Below are 15,942 nucleotides of genomic sequence, written 5' to 3'. Positions count from 1 at the left end.
ATGTATATTAAATGATATCCATAATTATAATTTTCTTTTTATGGAAACTAATTAAATTCATCATTAATGTCAGCAATAACACTCTTTCAGAATGAATTCGAATCTAGGTTTTTATATATGAGTTCGTATTTTGTTTCATGACTCACTCACTTAAAATACAATAAAGTTGCATGGAATATGAAGAACGAGAGTGTATTCTACTAGAATACACTTTCGTTCTGCTGGAATACACTCTCATTCTTCTACATATGAATTCATTCTGAAAGAATATTATTGTTGACATTAATGACGAATTTAATTAGTTTCCATAAAAATGAGTTATAAGTATGGAGAGCATTTAATATACATATAATTAATACTAAATTCCTATTGGTGCATTCTAGCACACAATAGATGTGAGAAACATTTGAACCTACCTCTATATATATATATATATATATATATATATATATATATATATATATATATATATATATATATATATATATATATATATATATATATATATATGTATAGGGGAGCGTTCAATCGAGAACATTTCTTATCGCGAGAAAATTTGAAAACAAATTTGGATCACACAATTTTTTTAATTAAAATTATAAAATAATATTCATATAAATCAAAAAATAGTTACAAACAATTAAAAAAACTCACTAACTTACACCACTCACCACCCAACCAACACCACCCGCCACCACCACCAACCACCACCCACCACCTACCACCCACCACTACCCACCACCACCATCACCACCACCACCACCACCAACCACCACCCGCCACAACCATCACCACCCACCACTATCACCACCACCCACCTCCACCACCCATCACCACCGCCATTACCACCACCCACCACCACCAATTACTACCCACCACCACCACCCATCACTAACCACCACCACCAACCACCACCCACCACCCACCACCCGTCACCACCACCCGCCACCACCAACCACCACCCACCACCCATCACTACCCACCACCACCATCACCACCACCACCACCAACCACCACCCGCCACCACCATCACTACCCCCCACTATCACCACCCAACCACCACCACCTGCCACCACCACCCACCTCCACCACCCATCACAACCGCCTGCTACCACCACCCACAACCACTACCTACCACCTATTACCACCACCCACCACCACCACCCACCACTACCACCACCACTCGCCACCACTACCCATCACTAACCACCACCACCAACCACCCTCCACCACCCATCACTACCCACCACCCATCACCACCACCACCAACAACAACCACCACCACCACCACCTGCCACCACCACCCACCTCCACCACCCATCACCATCGCCCGTCACCACCACCAACAACCACTACCTACCACCCATCACCACCACCCATAACTACCCACCACCAACAACCACTACCTACCACCCATCACTACCCACCACCACCCACCACAACCACCACCCACCACCACCAACCACCACCCGCCACCACCACTCATCACTACCCACCACCACCCACCACCCATCACTACCCACCATCACCACCACAACCACCACCGCCACCCACCCAGCACCACCCGCCACCACCACCCACCACCTACCAAAACCACCACCATCACTATCATCACCACTTGCAACCACCCACCCACCCACCACCACATACCACCACCATCCATCACCACCACCCCGCCTCCACCACCCGCCGCCACCACCCCCACCTCCACCTATAAAGATTTGTTATTGTGTTTTTGATTAATTACTTTTTCTCGTGTATATAATCACATGTGATTATATGTATCGAGCCACATGTGATTATATGTATCGAATCATATATAATTTATATGTTATTAAATACATATAATCACATTTGATTAAATACACGTGAAAAACTAGTGAATCGAGAATGCAAAAATGAATATATCCACGTAAATCATATGTGATTAGATACATATAATTACACGTGATTATATGTATTTAATAAAATATTATTTATGTGGGCCGTATTTTTTTCGTGTTTTTACTTTTATAATTGGCATCGTGTATTAAATCATATGTGATTATATGTATTTAATCACATATGATTTACATGGACAATATTTGTTTTCACGTGCTGATTCAATAGTTGTTCTTGTGTATTTAATCACATGTAATTATATTTATTTAATCACATATGATTCGTATGGAAAATATTTATTCTTGCGTCGATTCAATAATTGTTCTAATATATTTAATCATATGTGATTATGTGTATTTAATCACATATGATTTATGTGAACAAGATTCATTATTTCTTTCTCAATTCAACAGTTGTACTCATGTACTTAATCACATGTGATTATATGTATCAAATCGCATATGATTTATAATGATAACATTCATGATTCAATATTTTTTCTTATGTGTTTAATCATATGTGATTTTATGTATTAATCACATATGATTAATGTGGAAAAAGAAAAACTATTTAATCAAAAACGCGAAAATGAATCTTGTGTATAAAAATCATATGTGAGTAAATGTACACAAGAATGTGAAAATGAATATTATCCATATAAATCATATCTAATTACATACATATAATCTCATGTAATTAAGCACACAAGAACAAAAACTGAATCGAGAATGCAAAAATAAATATTTTCCACATAAATTCTTTGTGATTAGCTCCATATAATCAAATGTGATTATATGCATTTAATCACATATGATATATGTGGTTAATATTTATCTTTGTGTTCTCGATTCAATAGTTGTTCTTGTGTATATAGTCATATGTGATTATATTTATCTAATCACATATGATTTATATTGACATCATTATATTTTGTCCGTATAAATCATATATGACTAGATACATATAATCACATATGATTATATGTATTTAATCACATATGATTACAGTGGACAAAGAACAATTATTGAATCGAGAATGTGACAATGTATCTCATCCACATAAATCATATATGATTGGATACATATAATCACATGTGATTATATGTATTTAATCAGATATGATTTATGTAGACAATATTTATTTTTGCGGTTCCGACTGAATAATTGCTTTTGTGTAATTAATCACATGTGATTATATGTATATAATCACATATGATTTGAGGTGGACAAGATTTATTTTTTCCTTCTCGATTCAATAGTTGTGCTCATGTACTTAATCACATACGATTATACATATAATCACATCTGATAAAATACATGAGAACAACTATTAAATCGACAAAGCAAAAATGAATTATGTCCACATAAATCATATGTGATTAGATTCATATAATCACATGTGATTATATGTATTTAATCACATATGATTAATTTGGATAAAAATTTGTTTTCACGTTCTTGGTTCAATATTTGTTATCGTGTATATAATTACATGTGGTTGTATGTATCTAATCACATATGATTTAAATAGACAAGATTTGTTTTTTCCAAATAAAATCATATGTGATTAGAAACATATAAATCACATCTGATTAAATGTATTTAATCTCATATGATTAAAGTGGAAAAAAAAACGATTATTGAATCGAGAACGCGAAAAGAATCTTAGCCACATAAATCATATGTGATTAGATACACATAATCACATGTTATTAGGTTATCTGTGAACAATAACATAAATCAAGTAATGCCTACATAATAGGAGAGTTAGTACTCACCACCAACCCACCCGCCACCACCACATATGATTATATGTGTACATATGATTTATATGGACACGATTCGTTTTTGTCTAAATAAATCATATGTGATTAGATACTTGTAATCACATATGATTAAATACACGAGAATAACAGAAAAATGTATATTATCCACATAAATAACATGTGATTAGACATATATAATCACATCTGATTATATGTTTTAATCACATATGATTTATGTGAACAACATGCATTTTCGCGTTGTTGATTCGTTAGTTGTTCTCTTATAATTAATCACATGTGATTATATGTATGATGTATCTAATCACATATGATTTATATTGACAAGATTAATTTTCACATTTTCTCTTCAACAAATTTTTTTTATGTTTTTAATCACATGTGATTTATGTGGGCAATATTTATTTTTGCGTCGATTCAATAATTTTCTCATGTATTTAATCATACATGATTAATGTGGACAAGATTCGTTTTTGTTCATATAAATCATGTGTGATTAAATACATATAATCAAATGTGATTATACAAAAAAACTATTGAATCGAGAAAGCAAGAATGAATTTTGTCCACATAAATCTTTTGTGATTAGATACGTATAATTACATGTGATTATATGTATTTAATCACATATGATTTATGTGGACAATATTTATTACTCTTTTTCCATTAAATAGTTGGTCTCGTGTATTTAATCACATGTGATTATATGTATTTAATCACATATGATTTATATGGACAATATTCATTTCCACGTTTTTGACTCAATATTTAGTCTCATGTATTTAATCACATGTGATTATATGTATTTAATCACATATGATTTATATAGAAAAAAATTTATTTTATCGCGTTCTTGATTCAATAATTGCTCTCATGTATATAATCACGTATGATTAAATGTATCTAATCACATAAGATTTATATGGACAAAATTCACTTTCGAGTTTTAGATTTAATAAAATTTTCACGTATTTAATCACATGTGATTAGATGTATTTTATCGCATATGATTAATTTGGATAATGATTTGTTTTTGTGTTCTTGGTTGAATATTTATTATCATGTATATAATCACATGTGATTGTATGTATCTAATCACATATGATTTATATAGACAATATTCATTTTTTTCCAAATAAAATCATATGTGATTAGAATCATATAATCACATTTGATTAAATGTATTTAATCACGTATGATTAAAGTGGAAAAAAACAATCATTGAATCGAGAACGCGAAAATGAATCTTAGCCACATAAATCATATGTCATTAGATACACATAACCACATGTTGTTATATATATCTAAGCATATATGATTTATGTGGACAATAATCATTTTCATGTTCTCGATTCAATAGTTGTTATCGTGTATTTAATCACATGTGATTACACACATCTAATGTAACTCACCTCCTTAATATGAGAGTTAATGTAACTCACCTCCTTGAACTTGAAAATCAGCTAGCATGAACAAGATGGATCATTTTCTTTCCGAGAACCTACACAACAATTATAACATTATTTATCTTGTGCTTTGGTTTACTACTTTTATAAAACTTATGTATATATTTTCTTATTTTCTCTTTGATTGTAGTGTGCTTTTGGGGATCTATTTTCTTACCTTTCAACGCATTCTTAAATTTCGATAAAATAATATTTGTAAAGTTCGCCCTTTTATCTTTTCAGAAATATAAAGATCTTATTCTAATAATTTTTGGTTGATTTTATATTAAATTTACAAGTTAGTAGCTTTAGGCTGTCACTTTCTGGACCACTCAAAACTCTTGGAATAAACTGTACCAATCTACTAAGAATTACATCAGTCCCTTTATATGTGGGAAACTATACATCCGTATCTAATTATAGAATTTGGAATTTTGGCATTTGGAGTTCTAATGAATTTATTATGATTTTTTTGAAGAGAGTGCATGAAATCTCTGACAGCATGGACCAGCCTGAGAGGATTGCCAATTTTACCCCTCAAGGAGTTGGAATTTTGAAATGTGATTCAAAGTTTGAAGAAACTAGACAAACTAAGATTTCAAGAAAACTAAGTCTCACGATTTTTAGATGCTCTTATTGACCTGCACGAATTTTAGAAGTTGGAGGACAGATTTGGGAAAATTGATCATAATAGCTTTTAAATCACTTTTGGTGTTCTATTAAGGACTTAATGGTTAAGCCTTAAGTTTATCACTTTTTATATGATTGTTGGTTACTTATTTGGCTATTAAGATGTGAAATTCAATTTAACCTAAGGGCCTTAATGTAACATCCTAAATTTCACGTCCAAAAATTTCATTTTTGAATCAATACTTTGGAAAAAATTTGTGAATAAACATCGTTTGATCATATCATTTCATAAACATATTTCGTGTCTGAAAACCAAAACATAAAAACAACCATAATGTCAGAGTACAAAATCCCAGAATAACTCATGGTGCGGAAAACATTGTGCGTGTATGATGTGCCGCTACCGTGCCAGCTCCTTCCCCTTCGATGAAGAGGTACCTGAAAACAAAACTGTAACTGTAAGCACGAAGCTTAGTGAGTTCCCCCATTGTACCACATACCATACAAACACACAGTATACATACTGTCGGGCAATTCTGGGGTGCCCGACCTACCCGATACGGCCATTCTGGGGTGCCGACCTACCCGTGTCAAGCCATTCTGGGGTACTGACCTACCCATGTCAAGCCATTCTGGGGTGCTGACCTACCCATGTCAAGCCATTCTGGGGTGCTGACCTACCCGTTGGTCCTAACAACCGAACTTGGGGCTATTCCCCTCCTACTACCACTATCACATATAACATAGCATGCCAGTATATAAACATATCATCACATGCTGTCAGACATATCTGGGGTGTCTGACCTACCCTTCGGTCCTTACAACCGAACTCTACTACTATCACTTATAACATATCATGCCAGCATATAACATATCAGGTAGTAGCAAAACTAGATGATATCACAAAGACAATCACCTAACATACAACTCCTACTGGTGGGCCGGCATTGTGGCCGTAGACCCACCGCTACTGGAAGGTAACTCACCTCGTAGTAGCTGCTGATCTGTGCGGGAAATCCTCTGACTGCTATTGCTGCTGCTCCGGAAATCCTCCGGCTATAATTCCCACAAAACACTTAGTCATACACTGCCAATTGCTTTTAGGGTAAAATGACCATTTTACCCCTGACCAAGTCAAAGTCAAAGTCAAAGTCAACTTCTAGTTGACCTGACTCGCCGAGTTGGTTCGCCAACTCGTCGAGTCCCTATCCTTCTATTTGACCTTATACTCGTCTCTACTCGTCGAGTTAGGCGATGACTCGACGAGTTTTCTTTCTAATTGAACATCTACTGAATCTTCATCCGACTCGCCGAGTTGTATGAACAACTCGTCGAGTTCATCTTCAACTGATGAACAGGTCCTGTCCTTGACTCGCCGAGTTGTATGAACAACTCGTCGAGTTCATCTTCAATATTATGAAGATTGCCTTGGACTCGCCGAGTCTGTTCATGCACTCGCTGAGTCCCATGAATTCCAGAACCATGGCTTAGTCCAGAACGTTGGGTCACTCCCCGGGACCTCCCTGAAACCTTTCCACACTCAACTGGGTCCTTGACCTAAAACAGAAAAGGGAGTCAAGCCTCGGACTCGCCGAGTCCCAAGAACGACTCGCCGATTCGAGTATGTCCAAGTCTCATTTTCTCGATTTCTGGTGTACAACACTTGACCAAAAGGTAGATCTAGGCTCCTAGGACCGTTCTAGCACGTAAAGTTATGAACTTTACGTGCATGCATGGGACTTTTGAGCCTAAAGGCCCTAAAATGGCTCCTACAATGCATGGGGCCTTCCTTGAGTGCCAAAAGCCACTCCTTTCTGCCTTGTAACCCCTCCAAGGACCTAGATCCGAAACTTCAACCCCTAACCATGCTTGCAATCATGGTTGGTGACCAAAATGGCTTAGAAAAGCCCTAAAACTTCACAAAATGGGATCTATCAAATGGAAGTGCAAGGTACAGACTTTTTACCTTCAATGAGCTGAAAATGGTGCACAAACTCGGATCCCTTTAGCCTCCTCTTGTTCCTTCAAGCTTTTCCTTCCCTCCTTGGATCACAAAAGCACCAAAGTCACTCCAAATGCCTTAGATTGCTTCAATAACGGATAGGGTTTGCTATGGGGGTTTTCTGGGAGCAAATGGGACGAAGGAGGCCGAGTTAAAGTGTTTAAATAGGGTGCAAACCCTCGGATTAGGGTTTTTGTCCAGACAGGGTCTACTCGCCGAGTCCAGGACCCGACTCGCCGAGTCCATCGCTTAAGTCTCGTGTCCCCTCTCGCTTCTACTCGGCGAGTTGGTCCTTCAACTCGCCGAGTCCAAGGCCAAAAATGCAAAATATTTAAAGAACTACTAAAAAGAATACGTACCAAGAACCAGGTGCTACAAATCTCCCCCACTTATTTTAGACTTCGTCCTCGAAGTCTGCTGCTCGTTCCTGAAACAGCTCGGGGTAATGCTCCATCATCTAGTCCATCGGCTCCCAATTCCACTCCGACCCCTTCCAGTGCTGCCATTGCACCTTCACGAGTTCCACTCTTTTGTTCCTCAGATCCTTCGACTTCCGGTCAAGGATCGCTACAGGCCGCTCGATGTAATTCAGGCTGTCATCAACCTGAATGTCCTCCAAGGGTACCACTGTTGAGTCGTCCACCAGGCACTTCCGCAGCTGGGAGACGTGGAAAGTGTTGTGGATCTGACTGAGTTCGGCTGGCAGATCCAGCATGTACGCCACCTTGCCCACCCGGGCTACGACCCTGAACGGTCCAATGTACCTTGGGCCCAACTTGCCCCGCTTCCTGAATCGAATGACGCCTTTCCAAGGCGACACTTTCAGGAGAACCATATCCCCGACCTGGAACTCCAGGTCTGATCGACGCTTATCGGCATAACTTTTCTGCCGACTCTGAGCAGTCTGAAGCCTGCTCCGGACCTGCTGAATCTTCTCTGTCGTCTTGAGCACCACTTCGGTGCTACCCATGACCCTTTGGCCAACCTCACCCCAGCATATCGGGGTCCTGCACCTCCTCCCGTATAACATCTCAATGGGAGGACGATCAATACTCGCGTGGTAGCTGTTGTTGTAGGAGAACTCAGCCAATGGAAGGTAGGTATCCCAACTACCTCCGAAGTCTAACACGCATGCTCGCAGCATATCCTCCAGAGTCTGGATGGTCCGCTCGCTCTGACCATCTGTCTGCGGGTGAAAGGCGGTGTTGAAATGCAGACGAGTACCCAACTCGTCGTGGAATTTCTTCCAAAATCTGGAAGTGAACCGAACATCCCTGTCAGAAATCACGGAGACCGGCACCCCGTGACGAGCCACCACCTCTCGAATATAAATATCGGCCAGCTTTTCGGCCGATATGCTCTCCTGGATCGGTATAAAATGGGCACTCTTGGTCAACCGATCCACGATGACCCATATGGAATCCACTCCCCGCGCGGTCCTGGGAAGCTTGGTGATGAAATCCATAGTAATATCTTCCCACTTCCACAGGGGAATATCCAACGGCTGCATCTTGCCGTGTGGCCTCTGGTGCTCGGCCTTGACCTTCCTGCAGGTCAAGCACCGCTCCACATACCATGCAACATCTCGCTTCATGCAGGGCCACCAATAATCAAGACGAAGATCCCTATACATCTTCGTCGCCCCGGGATGAATGGAGAATCGGGATTTGTGCGCCTCCTCCATCAGAACCTGGCGCACGCCTCCGAGGTATGGAACCCACACCCTGCAGTGTAATGTCAATAATCCCCTGCTGTCATAGTAGAAGGAGGAAACCCGACCCACTATACGCTCACTCTTCCGATGTTCCTCCTTCATAGCCTCCTGCTGGGCCTCTCGGATCTGCTCTAATAACGGGGTCACTACTGTCATCCGCATGCAGATATCTCTGATCGGCGCCGCCTTGCAGCTAAGCGCATCAGCCACCACGTTGGCCTTCCCCGGGTGGTAGAGGATTTCGCAATCATAATCCTTAACCACGTCCAACCACCGACGCTGCCTCATGTTCAGATTTGGCTGATCCATGAGATACCTCAGGCTCTTGTGCTCCGTGTAAATGGTACAACGAACCTCATAGAGGTAATGACGCCAAATCTTGAGGGCAAATACAACGGCCCCCAACTCCAAATCATGTGTCGGGTAATTCGCCTCGTGCGGCTTCAGCTGCCTCGAAGCGTAGGCAATAACGTGCCCTCTCTGCATCAAAACTGCATTAAATTTTTTTTTTAAAGTTGTGATCTTAAGGGTTTTTGAAACTTCCATAAGTTATGGATATGAAAGTTTTGTTTTTAAAAAAAAAATTTGATTCAAAGTTTTTATGGAGTTACAAAATTTGGTGTTAATGTTTTAAAGAATTCCATAACTTGTTCTTAAGTTATGGAACATGGAAAGTTTCATCATAAAACACCATTAATTCCATAAGTTATGGAATCCAAAGGTTTTCAAGAATTACAAAACTTGCCCTCAAGTTTTGGAATTTGATAAAAGTTTTTTATGAAAAAAAGAATTGAATTCTAAAACTCTTGGGTTCATAACTTAAACAATTAATTAAATGGTTTTAATTTTGAGTTTAATAATTGGAATTATGATGTTTTGTTGAATAGTTCAAATTAACTCTTATGGACTTTATTAATAGTTAATTAAAGCGTTTAATTAAAAGAGTATTATTAATCCATAAATATATGGTTTGAGTTTAATTAAATTAAAAGTCTAGTTTAATTAATAGATTAAACCACCAAGTATTTTAAATGTCTAAAATACACCCTTATACTATTATAATATTAAAAGTTTAATATATTATATGTATAAGAGCAAGTCGTCTTACCATTAGTAGGCCTCATTCACGAAGCCGGTCTATAAGGGGGGTATAAGGTTACTGCCTATAAAATGACAGTTTAATGGGTGTCCACTCTCACTCACCGCTTCCTTGACCGGTGGAGGGTCGTTAGCCGAACAGGTAGGACAAAGACTATAATTCTCCCTTCATTATAAGTATAATGATAAATACTAAGTAACTAAACACTTATAAATTCCCAATCTTAGTTACTTAGGAAAATGTGAATAAGGTGCTAATCCATGAAATTACACTTTGCACTTTGTTTAAGCTGTTAGTGGAGTGTGTGTGGTTAACCGGCACACTAACCTGGACTTAACAAGGTAGGCAAATGGTAACTTAATGTTTATCATAGTATCGTTGGAGCGTGTGTGGTTAACCGACACATCGATTGAGGGGTAAATATTAAGGGTACCAAGTATATTTGCATGGTTACTTCACACCTTGTTTTGTGATCCTCGGCATCCCAGTCACAAAACCTGAAGGGCACACTCGAGATTGAAACATGCCATTGAAAAGTTCAATGAATCTCAAAAGAATCTAGGAGTTTCAAAACCAATTAAAACCTAATAATACATTTCGTTTATCTTGGTGGAAATTGGTGAATCGTCATTCACCTACCTTCAAATATTTTATAGCTTGGATTACGACATCCCTCTTCCAAGTTATAAAATAGTTTGTTGGGTCCTAGCCTTAATATATCATATTGGGTGTTATATTAAGGACTTAAATCAACTTTACGTGAATTTCTCCCATTGTTGATGTCTGGTTTAGACAACAATGATCTTCCCAAACCAAGCTTTCCTAATGAATATGACTTCCCAAGTTTGGCTCATGGAAGTCATACTTTACTTCCTCCACCTCATCCAATTATTCTCCCTAACCCACAAGTTCAAGGTCACTAAAGCCCTAATGGCAAGCAAGGTCTATGTGTGATCACATCTTAGAGATGAAGTCACATATTGACAAGCCGGGAGAGTTGGGTGTCAAAGTCTTGAGAAAGTTGGATGTTCAATCACTTTCTAAGTCACATAGTGAGTTCCTTTGGGACTACTATGAAACAGACTATGACATGAACCTTAATGATCATATCTATTTGCTTGGTGCTGCTGAATCAGCAATGATTTGGAACGATAGTAAAACAAATTTGATTAGAAGATCAACTTCCCAAAAACTTTATGGACAGTGACAATGGTGACACTGGAAATCCAGAAAAAGCATTCTCTTCCCAATGGAAAGGGATTGGCCATAGTCAACCCGGTTGACCAAATGGTAAAGAGAAAGGCTAAGTCTGAGATAGTCCCATTACCAAAGGGTCCATGTGTTTATTTTGCCAAAGGAAGGGGCGTTGATTGCAAAGCTGCCAAATTTACCTAAGGATGTTAAAGTCAATAAGTTTGACTCTACATCAGGTAGAGCCCATTCTCTAACTCTGTTAAGTTCTATTCTGAGATCCTCATTACATGATGTGACTGGGTCACATGTTGATGTTTTAAGAATCAAAGAATAGAGAGAAATCTTAAAGGAAGTATATGCTGATTCTGATCGCGAAGGTGGATTTCGATCGCATCAGAATTTTGAGCAGTTGCTTAAGAAGTTATGATATATTGCTAAGGAATAGATAACAACAATTTTCCATGTGGATTGTAAGGATAAGTTTTTCGCAAAGTTTTAAAAATAAAAGAAAATTGTTTAATTTTATTTATTTGAAGTATCCTTACAATGGCATTTGTGGAAAATTGTTGCTTATATGATTCCACTGACAGCAATATTGGAAAATGGATTTGATTCTTTCATTTGTGGTAGTGTCTAAATTTACCAAATCAGGAAAGTTCCTCATCACCCAAGTTTCAATTTGACCGAAACTTGGAATCATGCAAGTTGAATAGTATGATGAATGAGAACTTTCAAGCATTGGAAAATCAAGACTAATTACTTGTTCACATGGATGTGTGAGTCAAGTGAAGGACTAAAGGGATCAAGCACACATTCTTGTGCACTGGTTATGTCCACCACAAAGCTCGTTAATACTATTTGATTTACTAAAGTTTAATAAATATGGTTATACTTACAAGTTTAAGTATAATTCTGAAACATTGGAAAAGTCTCAATGTATGTGCAGAACGAATGGGAAGAATCAAATTAGGCAGAAAGATAAAAGTCTCTCAAATCTGAAAAGATGGGAGAGTACTTTAGTATCATGTTTGTGATCATCTTAATGATTTAGTAATCATATCACAATTAGTCCTCTAAAGGTCATCTTAGTGCATTCTTATGACTAAGAAGAGGAGTCATGAATTGTTGAAATGGTTAGATCAGGAAGATGAGTCATACTTCGTTCCAAAACAATTCTTAGAGTCATACTCCAAGATTGTAACTTGAGTGACATATCTTAAAGAAAGGTTTAAAACACTTGTCAAATGTAAGAGTAAAAGTGTCCTACTCTTGTACATTTGAAATTGGTAAGTTGTGATGTTTTGGATAAAACAAAGACCAACTAAGGCCAATTGTGTGAAGTGTTTGTCTTGATAAAGAATCCGCACTATCTCTTGAATATTTGGCAAGATAGTCTTATATGTCAAGAGGATAGTGGGAGTCTTAAAGATCCTAAAAAGAATTTCAAGAACTAATCAAGAATAAAACCTGAGGTTCTTCACTAGCACACGACTTGAGGTTTATAACCTATCGTGTTGACATATTCTGTGCCCATTCCAGTTAAAGTTGGCTTTGCATAGGAGTTCTGAAAGTTCTCAATTGGTTGCATAACAACTTGGAAGAAATGACAGGCCCTGTACTGCCAGGTGGCAAGAAGTTAAGATTGCATAAGTTCAGTCCATATGAGTTTGGATTTGTCATTATCCTTGTCTTGTGACTATGGTTTTGACGATTCACATGGATAAGAACACATACACCATAAAATCTAAGGGTCATAAGGTTTCTCTCCGATTCATGAAAATGATGGTGAGGAAACACTTCCACCAAGTATATTTGAAGCAGATGGCAAAAGGTCTAAACAATTGAGACTATGATTACGGCATCCCTTTTCATAGTTCTGAAATTGTTTAGACACACATGCATGCTATCTAAGGAAAGGTGTATGATTTTGATAAAGTTTTATCAAAGCATCTCGTATCAGACATCTGAACTTTGGTAAGAAAGTCAATAAAGTATTGATTTCTAGAAGTCCAGCTGATTTCTGAGTACATGTCAAAGCTAGTGGGAGCATAAGTGTTATGCTAATAATCATCATGTTAGTGGGAGCATGATAATTATTGTTAGTGTTGCAAGTTAGCAATGTTAATTATAGAAAACAAAAGTTTCAATTCGTGAGGCTGCAGGGATTGAAAAAGTTGTTTTGCTATAATTAAGGGAGAGGATATACTTCATTTCAGTTCTAAAGGCTTAGATTGAGACCTTAATCATCTTTAGTCAAGAATATATATATGAATTTCATGTTGGATTGGTTCAACTTAAGGAAATTCTATATATTGCGTTCTCAAAATTCGATTATGATTACGACATCCCTCTTCATAGTCAAATTTTGAAAACATGGCAAATAAAAATATTGTAGCAAAAGACTGGTCTAGAATCATGTCTTTATGTGAGACATCATGAATCGTGTACCATTTGCTTTGGGTACAGGATCGATTGCATGTGCTATAATATTTGTCATTTCTAAATTTTTCCAAATGCCCAGAGGCATTAAGAAGGGAAAAGGTCTAGAATTGGATATGACTAAAATGATTAAGCAATTGTCGAGGACAATCTGAGGTTTACCAAAGATTGGTTGCTCAGGGACAGTTGGAAGTATAGTGCTAATTTTGGAAGGACAATATTGACATATTCTGAAAAGAGGCATCTCTTACTCAGAAGTGATAATCAAAATGAGAATATGGAGTTGTCTCCATAGGTGGAAGTTATCTGTGTAAGATTAGAAAACTTAATGCAAGAAGCATGTCCAAAGCAATGTACTTTGAATATGAGACTTAGTTTCCATGGAGTTGATCTCCATTGAAATACCTTATAATGACTGTTGACAAGTCTTTGTGACTTTGTACATATTCATTACAGGAGGGTCAGTGCATATAAGTTTAAAATCTAAACAGATTTCGATAAATGATAGGAATTTGAAATTCTCACATTTTTCGATAAGGATTTGGGAGTGTGAAATTTGAATCATTGAAATTATGTTCAATTGGTTTATTTCACAAAGTAAGGATCATAGACAAACATAGAGTGCATACTTGGTGTATGGCAAAGCTATTGTTTAAGAAAAACATAGTGTACATGCTTGGAGCATGGGACAACTAGTGTTTTTAATTCAAGTATAAAGTTGATAAAACCGAAACAATGAATAATGAGTAATCAATATGGTGATAAATAAAAGTGTTTATTTATATTCATAGGGTTTGATACCATATTTGATTCATTTATTCTTGTGTTTCACTTTGCATGTTTTGACTTCCAGAATAACTAAGTCGCTCTTCCTGAATGATTAAGTTATTCAAACCATCCACAGTCGGTCATATGTTGGAAGTAGATATGAATCAAGACTGTCATGGGTTGGTTTGTAGAGGTCCAAGTTGGTGGACAAAGTGGTGCTACAACACTCATGAGTGCTCATAAGTTCTGAGTATTGGATTCAACCCGCGCTCATTTGAATCACTTCATGGATTTTATCACGAGTGATCATGAGACGATAATATCTTATATTCTTCAAACCTAGAGATATGAGTTGTTACTATGAGTTGGTTATACATTGATTGCACGAAAACGCATTTGGTAACTCGATGTTATAAAACGTGCCTTTGTGTATGATTCAACAAGTAGTAGAACAAGCCATATGAGTCGAAGTTTATCCATTCCTTTTACCTTCGGGATAAAAGCGATATATGTGGGCCCCTCGATGATTTAGCGATGACACATGTGAGTGCTTGGCCAAGCCAGGACTGATTTGATTTGTTCAATCAGTCAGTCATCATAAATCGAAAATCGGGAAACAAAAAATAGACAGAGAGAATGATTATAATCCATGTCTCAGTCCATATGATATCTAGAATGGAGGAATATATGATCCCTTATCTAATGGACAAGTCATTGACAATGTCAGAGTTCGACAGCGGCTTTAAGAGCTACGATTGCCAGTTAGGTTTTGAAGTCATACTCAATAATAGTTTTAGACTTATCCAAGTGGGAGACAGTTGGATTAATGTCTAAGTCCATAACTATATTTGGTATGTACTTGACCCGACCCGGCATGGTCCATTTGGGTTGCACTTCACCGGCACAATTTATATGGATAGTCTTTTGAGAATAGTATATTTATGATTTATATTAATATATTATAAGTTCTAATATATTAATATGGAA

Source organism: Lactuca virosa, chromosome 8 (genome assembly GCF_052849685.1).
Source record: "Lactuca virosa cultivar CGN04683 chromosome 8, Lactuca_virosa_CGN04683_v6, whole genome shotgun sequence".
In the NCBI taxonomy this organism is placed as follows: Eukaryota; Viridiplantae; Streptophyta; class Magnoliopsida; order Asterales; family Asteraceae; genus Lactuca; species Lactuca virosa.
Note: the sequence above shows the minus strand (reverse complement) of the source record.